We start from the raw sequence: 11817 nt of genomic DNA, 5'->3' as shown, positions 1-11817 counted from the left end.
CATGTTGAAAAGGGCTGTTAAATTTATGAGAAAAGTGGACACATCTAGTTGATGTTATTGAAGAGACTATTGCCTCTGGGTTTGGGGGCTTAGCTGGCTTACGAGTTCTCTGAAGATTTAAGTTTCTGAAGAATGAACTAAGTGAGTGAAACTTTTATAGAGTCTCAGATAAGGAACCAGGTGTTCTTTAAGGTTTGGGTAACTACTGCTGAATTGGGCCTATCATACTGTCATCATTTGGCATAGCTAGGTGAAGCATGAATAAGAGTAATTTCCAGGACAACCTCTTCACTCTATTTGAATTCTCTTAGCCACTGAAACCTTATTTCATTGCCTTCCATTTCCCCCTTTTGTTCAAAAAGGCATTCTCAATCCCTTGGTGCCATGTTCAGGATGATTCCAAGAATCCATGTCCCACATCACCAGGAAGACTCATTCATCTGGGGGTTCTGTCCTAAATCAGGGGGGTGGTGATGAATTTATTTGCACAGTTAGGCTTAGAGAAAGAAAGTCCATATTTGAGCAACAAAAGATGTTCTCTGAAAGTTACACCTAGGCATAATTATAGGTGGGCTTAGCCACCCCTTTACAACCATAATTTTTACCTGGGCAAGCCTCAAGATCAAGGGCTTGACTTGTAAAGTAGGGGGTTCCTAAGTTCACATAGCATATGCTATGTCTATAATAATCCATCCCTTTCTCACAGTATCATCACTTAGTTGTACAATCCTCATCACTCTCCATTTTAAACAATTCTCATGACCCAAAACATCTTGTAACTCTTGTCAGCCCTTAATTATTTGTCCCTAGGACATGTCTCAATTTAAAAATGGGGGAAAAATAACAGAAATTTCTCCAAAGAAGATACATAAATCACCAATAAGCACATTAAAAGATGCTGGACATCAAATGCCAACAGGAAATACAAGTCAAAACCACGATTAAATAACATCTCAAAACAACTAACATGGGTAGGATTAAATAATTGGATATAACAAGTGTTGGAGAGAGTTTGGAGAAATAAGAATACTTATACATTGCTGGTGGGAATGAAAATGGTGCAGCTACTATGGAAAGCAGTTTAAGGATTCCTCATAAACTAAAGAATGGAATGATCTTATGAACTGACCATCCCACTTCTGCTCTGCATCCAAAAGCAAGAATTAAAAAGGTAAACTGGAACAGGCTTCATGTTAACACCTATTGCACATCAACTATTAGATAGAAAGGGACTCCATCTGAGCTACTCCAGTAAGACACAGGAATGTAATAAGAGTTAAGCCATGAATACCTTGCAATGCATAACAGTCCATCCACTCTCAGCTCTAGCTACACTGATCTTAGGCTAAGGTACTTGAAGGATGTGTAGGTTGTAGTACAAGAAGACAGGAGGTTCAGAACAGAAGAAACACTGTATCCCCTCTAAAGCCTTAGCATGGCTCCATCTTTTGAGACAAACTCTCCACCCTGTCCCTGCCACACCCACTTCTGTAAGGCAAGGCAAGGCTACATGGGTCAGGAGCTAACAGTTGCCCAAGGGCTTCCATTGGGGCAGATCAAAAGAGCTGGGTCTCAATTGCACTGAATCTGACAAATATTGAGGAACTGGGATCCCAGGACCCAGAACTGGCCTCTCGCAGCATAGGGTTGGTCTACATGCTGGACCTCCTTAGTTGCAATAACAGCTCACCAAAAACACTAATCAGACAAGCTCACCCCCTTCCACCAAGAAAGTACCAGGGCAAGGCTCTTCCTTTGTTCTAAGGAAGCCCTGGCCAAGGCAGAGGGTGGGGGCTTGAGAGCAATGGTAGACCTTTCTTAAAACTTACCACTACTTTTTCCATGCAATGACCATGAACAGCTTGCCCCTGTAGAAACAGCTGCAGGCTATCAACAAAGTTGCCCTGGCAGACTCATGAGCTTGGGGAGATTTAGCACAAGACCAAGGGCACACAACATGTCTGTAAGGACAAAATGCTGCCCCAAGTGGGGCAGGGATTCTAGAGAGGTCCAATTGGTGGGATAAAGCTGTGGGAGAATCTCAGGCAGAGGAAACAGGGAATGTTTAAAAAGTCAGGCCAAGGGGAGAAAGTAAAGCATGGGTTTGGATGCCTGAGAAGGTAAGAAGTGGAAGAAAAAGAAAGTGGTCACCAAAACTGCTTCAGATGACAAAGGGTCAGCCTGAGCAAAATAATTCTAGACTTTCCATTGTTCCTGACTTGAAAGTTCTTGGAAGCTGGAGCTCTCTGTGATCCACTTTTTTTAAATACATTTTTATCGTGAAATTTAACAAATATATGTGATAACTTTCAAAGTATGATTTAACAAGTAGTTAGAATGCAAATTTCAAAGAATATTATGGGTTACAGTTCCACAATTTCAGTTATTTCCTTCTAGCTATTCTAATATCCTGGCATATAAAAATATTTTTATTTATATAAATTATTGCCTCCATTATTGGAAAACCAACTTCAACTGGGATCAAAATATTGACCCCAGCTTTGATTTTCCCTTACCTATTTATCCATAATCCAGCTGTATAAATACATCACGTGCCTATCCAGTCTTCCATCTCCTAATTCACATTTCCATTATGTTTTTTATAGACTCCCACATCACTCTGAACATTTATCCATACTTTTCCTTCTTCAAGACTGTCTTTCAACTAGTGGCAGGTTAACTTAAAAGGCAGTAAAGGAACACTAGTTAAAATTGTATTCATTTTTGTATAATCTGAACTAGCCCAATCAAAATTTTAAAATCATGTAATTTTGCTAGATGTATGGAATTTAGATGTAGCTTGAATCCAGACCAAGGCTTCAGATTTCAACAGAACAAAACAGAAATCCCAAAGCACAAGGTTTAATCAGTCCTGTACTTTAAAGTATCAGTCATTCAAAAGCAAGCACATAAATTAGTTCTACATCTTCTTATAGACACATATAAAAAGATCACTTATAGTACCTAGTATAAGGCTAATCCTCCGTATTCAATCACCATAGCTTTTATTTCTAAGTAACTATGAGTGTAGTATTTCCATCATTATTAAGCCATGCAAGTCATTTAGCAGATCTTCCATTTGCTTCTACCACCCCTTTCTGATTGCTCATCCAGACCTAAGCACTTCTCACAAGAATTACCTTTGTCACCTAATCTGGCTTCAGGTTTCCTGTATTTCCTTGAGCTTGCCAATTTATTTTTCAATTAGGCAATATTTAAATATATTAGCCAGGATGGCATCCAATATGATAGCTGGGAGAAAGATATTTTCTCAAAGTCTTTTCTTTTACAACACCTAATCTGAGACATTTGATCTCCATTTTACTTACTAAGTGTGCAAAGTACTGTAATAGGTATAACAGAGATGAAATAGCATAGAGTTGGAATCAGACAGACCTGGCTTTGTCTCTTTGATTCTACAACTTCTTTCCTGTGTTAATTTAGGTAGGTTACTCAATTTTGAGCCCTAGTTTCCTTAATACAGAGTTATAATATCTCACCCTTAAAATTACTATGAAATTTAGGTAAGCCAGATTTTAAGTTCCCAGCAATCAAGTATATTGCCTTCATCATTCAATCATTCAATTTTGTATGCCCAGTGCCTACCAGTGTGCTCTACACATAGCAGGGACCCAATAAAGTATACATATTAAGAATGAGATAGTATAAAACATACCTGGAGAAATGTTATACAACTCTTAAGTGTAGAAGATGATACTTAAGTGTCAAGGATAAAAATTCTTTTAAGGAAGACCATGGAAGAGCTGAAGAAATAATAAAATCCTCAAGCTATAGGCCACTAAACAGCTGGTCAGCAACCTTAAAAAATCTCCATAGGTGCAGAATTCCATGTTAATTATATGACCAAATAACCTATCCAGGCCTAGACACAGAAAATCCTAAATATCCTAAGGAAATTATCCTAAGGAGAAGAGAGATATATAAGGTGAAATTTGAACCCATAACTTCCAAATCATAGAAAAGTGAATCTCTAGCTTTCCAAATTAAGTGGTTATTGAGGTTGGTAAGGATTTGATTCCAAATGGAATAATTAAAGATCTCAGATCCTTTTGACTAGGTTTCTGTTGCTAAGTGCAATTTACAGAGACTGGTGGTATTTATGATCATTTTACTAAAAGTAAGACAATATTAATAAAACTTCTTTAAGTGCATATGCATTGAGGCCATCAAAATGAGGTAAATGCCTGGCAGTGCAATCTGCTTACCTTTTATCGATCCCAGAACTAATGTGTTCTATTGACATGCATCTCATTATTTAATAAGCATCTCATTGTTTAAAACAAAAATTTGTCACTTTTACCCCAGTTATTTTCTTTAGGACTGAATGTTCCCATAAAACAATAAGGCATATTTTCATTTTTACTCCATGACATGACTCACTCAATTCTACTGACTTATGCTGAATCACTGAAAGAACAAACAGGGGTCCCAATTCACAAATGCAAACTAGGTAAGGTCAAATTTTTGCATTTGAAAATACATGGGAAAATGGCAATTGAAACAACCACTTTTGAGTGTTTTGTGGACCTCTGTTTTTGTTCATTCACCAGCTAAGCCACATATTCAGAACAGTGCCTCTAAAACCAAGTGATCAATAGCTTACCATAGAGAGATGCTATGTTTGGTAGACCCAGTAGGTGGTGCATCATAATTACTTATTTCTTTGTTACCTCAGCAACATCTAGCTCCTTTTCACAGAAGAAGGCAGCCCTGAAGGTTTGTTTCTCCTTGTGTCTGCACTGCTCAGAATATCAAATAGAACAGCAGAAATTTGAGCTAGAAAGTAAGAAAGAGGAAGAGGCATGTCTGACTGGAGGCAAAGACAGGTTTGCTTGGGTTGTTCTTTTTTCTCCACACTCCAATCCTTTGTATTGCTAAAATTTGGTACAATGATTATCAAAATATATTATATGGTATAAGACTTTGGAAAAGACATATTCTGCTAGGCAGACTGTGCAAGGCCAACTCCCACAATGCCAAATCATAGTGCTCAAAATCCACAGTGGCAGACCAGGTTCTAGCAAATTCTAGCAATAGTTCCAGGTCTGAGAAAATTCTAGCAATTGTTCCAGGCCCTTTAGTAATGCAAGGAACAGTTGCCTAGGAAATAATTAACAGAGGTATCAAAAGTGAGTAGAGGCAGGTTTCATCTAAATATGTGTGTGTATATGTGTGTGTATATATATATATATACACACAAATAAGTCATAAAAATATATTCCAATTGTAACTCCAATATCTCAAAGTCCTCTGGCCTTTGGAGACTCATTTGCAATATCCCAGATAAGGTGGCTCCATCCCATGCCCAGTGGAAAAACTTCGGATAATCTTATGGTGTTCTAAGAGGGTTACATTTTCTTAACCCATTTACAATGTAACCTAATTTCTAACCATTACTCTTAGCCTCTCTTATTGTTTCTCCTTTATGATTTATTTCTTTATTCAAGGATAGACCAGGCAGTGTAGCATACAGAATAAAGCAAGTACCTACTCTGTGATTTATTATTCAACTCTTAAGATTAAATGTAAATTAAATTAAATGTCTTAATGTCCTGGCAGGAAGTGACTCATAATTGGGTATTATTTGCTCTGTATTAGGATTCCTGAATTACATTTATCAGCAGTTACCTGGTCTAATCTCTTCAAAGAAATAGAATTAAACATATTGCATATTTTTGTTTGTTTAATTAAAGTGTTTACTTGACAGGCTATGCAGAGAGTTTTTTGAAGGTCTGTAGAGAAAGATCAGACAGCAGATTTAAAAACTTTTTTTAACCCTAGCAATTAACTTGTCCCATTTGAGAATTGTGGAGGCCTGTTAAGTATCTCGTTCAAAACCACAAATAGAAGCTACACCCTATCTTCAACTCTAGCTCTCCTAATTGATATCTTGTCATTCTTTGTTTCTTTTCTAAGCATGTAGCCCTAATTTTCTGAACCAGTTCCTAGATCTCCACCTTCCCAGAAGTTGCATTTCACTGGGCTCACAACTTTCAGATTCTTGTATATTTCTAAGGCATTGATTCTAAATCAGATTAAAGACAGCAATGGAGAAAATAAAAAAGCCACTTCAGAGAGGTGTTTTCTCATTATCTTTGGGCACAACTGTGGGGCACCTTGACTTTCATCCATATTATCTTTCCATAAAGGCATAGAAAATTAAATTCATATGAGGATTCTACAGGGAGGGACTGTTTCAAAGATGGTAGGGAAATATGAATCATTTTTACACCAAAATATTCAAAGTCCTCATTTTTTTTTATTGCTGTGGAGAAAAAAAATACACCTGAAAATTTTAGGTGCAAAGATAAGACTGAGAGTTCTCTTTTTCTTCTTCTTGTTTTTATGTTCATAAAGAAATATAGTTGGATGGCAAAAGGTATTTTAAAACAGTTCTTTGACTTACAAATGTCACTGAGTTAGAAATCAATCTTAAAGTAAATCTTGCTTTCAGAAGCATTTCAATGTAAATGAATAAGAGATATTGGATTATTAAATGTGTGTAATGTATTATCTTTGGCGTTAATTAATTAATGGTATTAACAATGACCTTTCATGAAGGGTTTACTGTGTGCTATATATACTCTGGGTTAAGCACTTTATGTCAATCATCCCTAATCACCACAGCAATCTTCTGGGGGATGAGTTTAATAATTAAATGTAATGGTCCGTGGAAGTTATAGTTTTTGTCTATCTGGCAAGTCTACCACTCTATTTCTTTCCATTGTTTTTGTTTACTCCTCCTGTACTCCATGTGGTACTGTTGGTGTTAACTTGTGGTGACTTACTTTCTGCAATCAAAGAGAGGAAGCATAAATCCTAGACTGGCCATTGAGGGTACCATCATTTGCCTGATCATAGTCAGGCTCCACCTAGGTAAAGACAATCAGGTGATTGCATAAGCTGCTGAGAGTAAGCATTCCTCTGGGTTCTTCAGTGTGGGGATATGAGTCTGGAGATGTCAGAGAACTTCTTGCCTAACAAAGGAAGAATTTGAAAATGAGGCCAAAGTGGAACCCCAACATCCAAGAGGTAAAAAAGACAAACACTGTCCCAGACACATTACTCTAATTTCTGCAATAAATTGTGCCTAAAGCCAGATCTACCTTTGGATTTTAGTTATGTGGGCCAATCTATCCCCTTTCTGTTTGAAGTAGTTGGATTTTGATTTCTGCCACTTATAAGAAAAGAGAGCAGAACAAACTTTATGAAAGAATTACATTTTACAGATGAAAAAGCTGAACTTCTGAGATATCAAATAATTTACTCAAAGTCACCAAAATAAGTGGCAGAACCAAGGTAAAAAACAAAGCAAAACAGGTGTGCTGGCAAATTGGCATGGGTGTCTAATATTTGCTGCCTGAGGCCACAATGTGCTTTGAGTTTTCATTCCTATAGTTGGTGATAATCTCTTGACTTTGGTGTAAATCTCACCCTGATTATCGTCAGAACATATTTGTGAGACAATGGATAAGGCCAGCACAGTGAAACTAACTGATATAAACAATATCCAATTTTGAGCATTTGCTATATTCCAGACTGTGTACTGAACAATAGACTGGAAGAGGACAGGGGCAAGAAGAAGAAAAATCCTTCCCTCAAGGAGCATCAAATAAAAGAACATGCAGAAAGACACATGAATATGTAATTACAATATTATTTTGTAAGTATTATATTTGAATTATATACTGTGAGTTCTGGGAGTAATAGAAGAGTATGAAAAGATATCTAGAGGATATGAGATGGTCCCCCAGAAGGGGTAATACTTAAGCTAAGAATTAAATACCTAATAGAAACTTGTCCACTATAGAAAACTAGAGAGAACATTCCTGACCAAGAAGACATTTTTGAAGACACAGAGCCAGGTGCAGCCATGATTTTGATAAACATCATATTCATAAATCTAACCCATTAGCATGACTCTTTCTCTTTGAAGTGAACAAATCAGTCCTCCAACCTCTGTACTTTGTTACTCTTCCAGAATGTTTCCAGGTTAATCTATATCTGTTCTACAAACACTCATTGAACCTTTAATTTATGCCATGCTCAATGCCAGGAAGTGAGTAGATGTAGGGTAGGGGGCACAAACAGCTGTTACTGAGGACCAGTGGGGGACTTGAAGGATGGACTCAAAACAGTCATTTTCTTCCAGGAGTTAAATAGTAAAGAAGAGAAAGAGATAATCTCAATAAAATGAGATAAGTTCTCACCTTTTCCCATAAGAGCAAAAATGAAGGGCACTTAATATGATTGCACAGAGAAGGCTAAATGGAGATATGTCCTCAAGGTTAAATGAAGAGTTAGAATGAAACTTATTGAAAAGAGCTTGAGAAAGAGTAACTTGAACAAGTACATAGAGGAATGAAACTACAGAGAGTATGAAAAATTTGAAATCATCTGGTATTCTTTCAGCAGGATATATAAGACAGAAAGTGGCTGAAGAGGTAGAGACCAGGCCATGGAAAGCTAAAAACTAAAGCCTGATTCCACAGGTTATTAGGAACCACCATAGTGTTTTGAGCTGGAGTGTGGTAATGTCAATGTGAAAAAATGGAGCTACGAAGGGGAGAATTGAAAGCCAAGTTGTTAATGAGAAGAAGAGTACATAATTTATACCTGCCTAAATTTGGATCTTTTAAAAAAGTTTAAAACTATTTATTGATTCTTGCTTTCCATAAAAAAAAAAAAAAAAATCAGACAAATCTCCAAAGGCCAATTGTTCTCTCTGCTCTCAATACTAAGCCTTTTTTGCATCAAAAAATAAATGTATATTTTTATATTTAATCAGTTTGTGACAGCTATGATTCTCAGACACTTAAATACAAGTGAAGTCAAGGGTGCAAATAGACACCGTATGTAGCAATTAGAAAAACCAAATAGGCAAAGCCTTACTCTACCTGACTAAAGAACCATTCAGATGGGTTCAGACTTTTCAGGCTAGAGATGAATTTGTTCAACAGCCATGCACATAACAGGGATGTTTGCAGAGATGCTCTTAACATCACAAGTGCAGATAATGACAGCCTGATCCTGCAAATAACAAACAGCAAGGGCATAGAGAGGAGGCTTTGCTGATTCAGTTTCATTCAGCAGATATCTCCTCTTCACTTTCTTCATTGGCTTTATCTTTTTCCTTGCAAGAATCCTGGCCATTAGTATCAACAAAATAATTTTCTTCCCCCATTCTCTATTTCTTCTATTTTTTCTTCATTAAAGCTTTCTTTGTCTTCAGTGAAACTTTTCATCTCTTGATTGCTGATGTAAAATCAAAGTGGAAAATATTTTTCCAGTTTGGCCTTTCTTTAAAATAAACTCTTCACACATTCCTAGTGCTTTTAAGGTGTTAGAATAGTGCCTTTCTGCTGCCATTCTCACATTTTTCTGAGCAACTTTTTCACATAGTATTGGACTCTTCTTAAATTTTTCTTCTAGTTCTTGGTGGTATTCTCTCTTCCTTTCCTTTTCACTCTTTCTGAGAGATTTTACTCTGGATTTAGACATTTGAGCTAAACTCTGGTGTGAGCCATAAGTCTTAGCCCAGGTTGTCAGGAGTTTCTGCAATTCTTTCATTCTTTGCTTCTGCTTAGATAACATCTGATTTCTCTCTTCTTCCAACATTTTCTTTTCCTCAAGTGATCTCCTTCCTCTGGAAGATTCCATAGGCCTTGGAGGGATGCAGTCACAAGGCACAGGCTTTGCACTTGCACCTTTTACTGGTAACTTATGCATTGGAGACAGATAAGGCCAACATGCTTCTTTTAAATTTTCATCTGCTTCCATGTCTGCCAAAATTTTCCCTCTTTTAGAGGATGCCTGTGGGGATGTGGTAAGACCAAATGGTTTTCAAACTGTTAGGAGTTTTGGATACCTATGATCTGAGAGGTGTTTCTGATATTTCTCAGGAAGGTCTTCAAAATCAGGAGTCTGGTACCTGACCTTGTGTTTATCCTTCCATTTCTCAGCCTCTTCAGTACTTTTGGGTTTCCTTGTAGCAAGAGTTCTATGAACTGGTCTATGAGACAGAGGGGACAAATTCTGTAGAAATTCTTGGGCTTTCAGTTGCTTCTTAATGTTTCTATAGATTTCTTCTTTAACCTGTCACTGGAATTTGACCCATAATTACATGGAGGTTTAGGTTTGGCTTTAATTCAATTTGGTTTCTTTTCAACTTTAAAAAATCCCTCAGCTGCTTTTCCCAGACTTCTTGCTTCTGTTTCTCCCTTGCAATAAACTTAAATGGCTTTTATGAGGCCGAAAGAGCTTCTTTGTTTTTCTCCTTCATATACCTCCTCAGTTCTTCATTTTGCTTGACTATATCATGAAAAAGGGAGAGAAAGACATATGCAGGAACTGGATTGACTTGAAATTTCTTCTGGTGCTCTGCACCATCTTATTTTTTGAAAAGTTTATGTGCCATTTCACCATTTCAGTATCTGACTTGGATTTCATTTTCTCTTCTTTTTTCTTCTCTTCTGTAATCATCATTTGAAATGGCTCTGGTACTGCAATCTTTGGCACCCATTCTTTCTGTTTCTTCCTTGTTTTTTCAACTGCAGGGAAGTCAGGATCTTCATGCTGAATATAATCTTCAACATAAAAGTCTGTCCAAGTGTTGTTGCTGAGCTCCCTACCACAGGCCATCATTTTGTTTCCCTCAGAGTACTCCTTTAATAGGTTGGGCAGCTCTTCTTCAGGGGAAGACATACTCAAGGGGTAAGACTGGCCTGAATCAGGCTCTGAATGTGATGGCATTAAGGATTCAGAGTGATGGAAGCTTTTTTTTCTGATACAGATCTAGAAGAGGTACTAGGAGCATCTTCCCTGATTATCACTGGCTGAATTCCCTTTAGACTTAATTTATTCTGGTACATTTTCTCTAACTTTGCCATAGTTTCCATGTGTACAGTCTTCAGCTCTTCTAGTTTTCTGAAATACTCTTCATTAGAGTGGTGGATACCAGATAAGAGCACAGAGTCATCATGGCTTATAGGTGTATGTCCATCCACCCCATAAATATTGGTGTTAAAATCAGCCAGTGCTGGTGCTGGTGACACTGCCTTCTCCTCCTCATCCTCCACCTCCTTCAAGGCCACCACCACTAACACCAAGACCTCTAATGAGTCCTCCTTTTCATACAGGGTGACTCATGCTCCAGTGTTGGGATTTACTGGCATTTGGGTCCTGGATGCCTCTAGCTTCACTGTTTGGTGAATGGTGTTCATCACTGCACCACTGAGGCCTGAGTGCCTGCACTGGCCTGGGGCATGGAAGCTGGTACCTAAATTTGGTTTTAAACCTACCTAAATATTGTGTTCATACAGATAGAGTGGTCCATCCAGTTTGGGTAGCAATTATAATTCCAGAATACTCACACTCCATTCTCTAATAGTCAAGGAATTACTATGCAAAGCTGCCAAAACTCATTTGCCTCTCTGGATTATAAAACAAAGTAATTATACATGTTGTCTGTGTAGTTACAGATGAAAGTCATATCTAAGATTATACCTTAGGGCAGCTTCTCAGTCCTTTAAATATTTTTCTACTCCAAAAATGATTTTACTTGGTTTTTTCCTTGGCAAGCCTAACCAAAGAAATAATTGGCAAGGAAACAAATTATACAGTTCATTGCTTAAACCAATGTGATAAAATCAACTTTCACAGATGGCTTTCTTTTTGTTTTAAAGTCACATTAAAGCTCTCATTACAACAGCTGAGAAGTAAATCACAGGTCATTTCAGAATTGGGCTGTCATAGAACTGGGCAGTGTATTATTTTTGTTTAATTTAAGAAATATGA

General features: G+C 37.3%; 1 pseudogene; it reads right to left on the bottom strand.

Annotated features, from left to right (window-relative positions):
• Positions 1-9103: 9103 nt before the first annotated feature.
• LOC119520733 lies at positions 9104-11243 on the bottom strand (annotated as a pseudogene).
• Between the last annotated feature and the right edge of the window lie 574 nt (positions 11244-11817).

This window comes from Choloepus didactylus, chromosome 26 (assembly GCF_015220235.1).
Source record: "Choloepus didactylus isolate mChoDid1 chromosome 26, mChoDid1.pri, whole genome shotgun sequence".
NCBI lineage: Eukaryota > Metazoa > Chordata > Mammalia > Pilosa > Megalonychidae > Choloepus > Choloepus didactylus.
The sequence above is the reverse complement of the archived record's forward strand: the minus strand, read 5'-3'. Positions and strand labels throughout refer to the sequence as shown.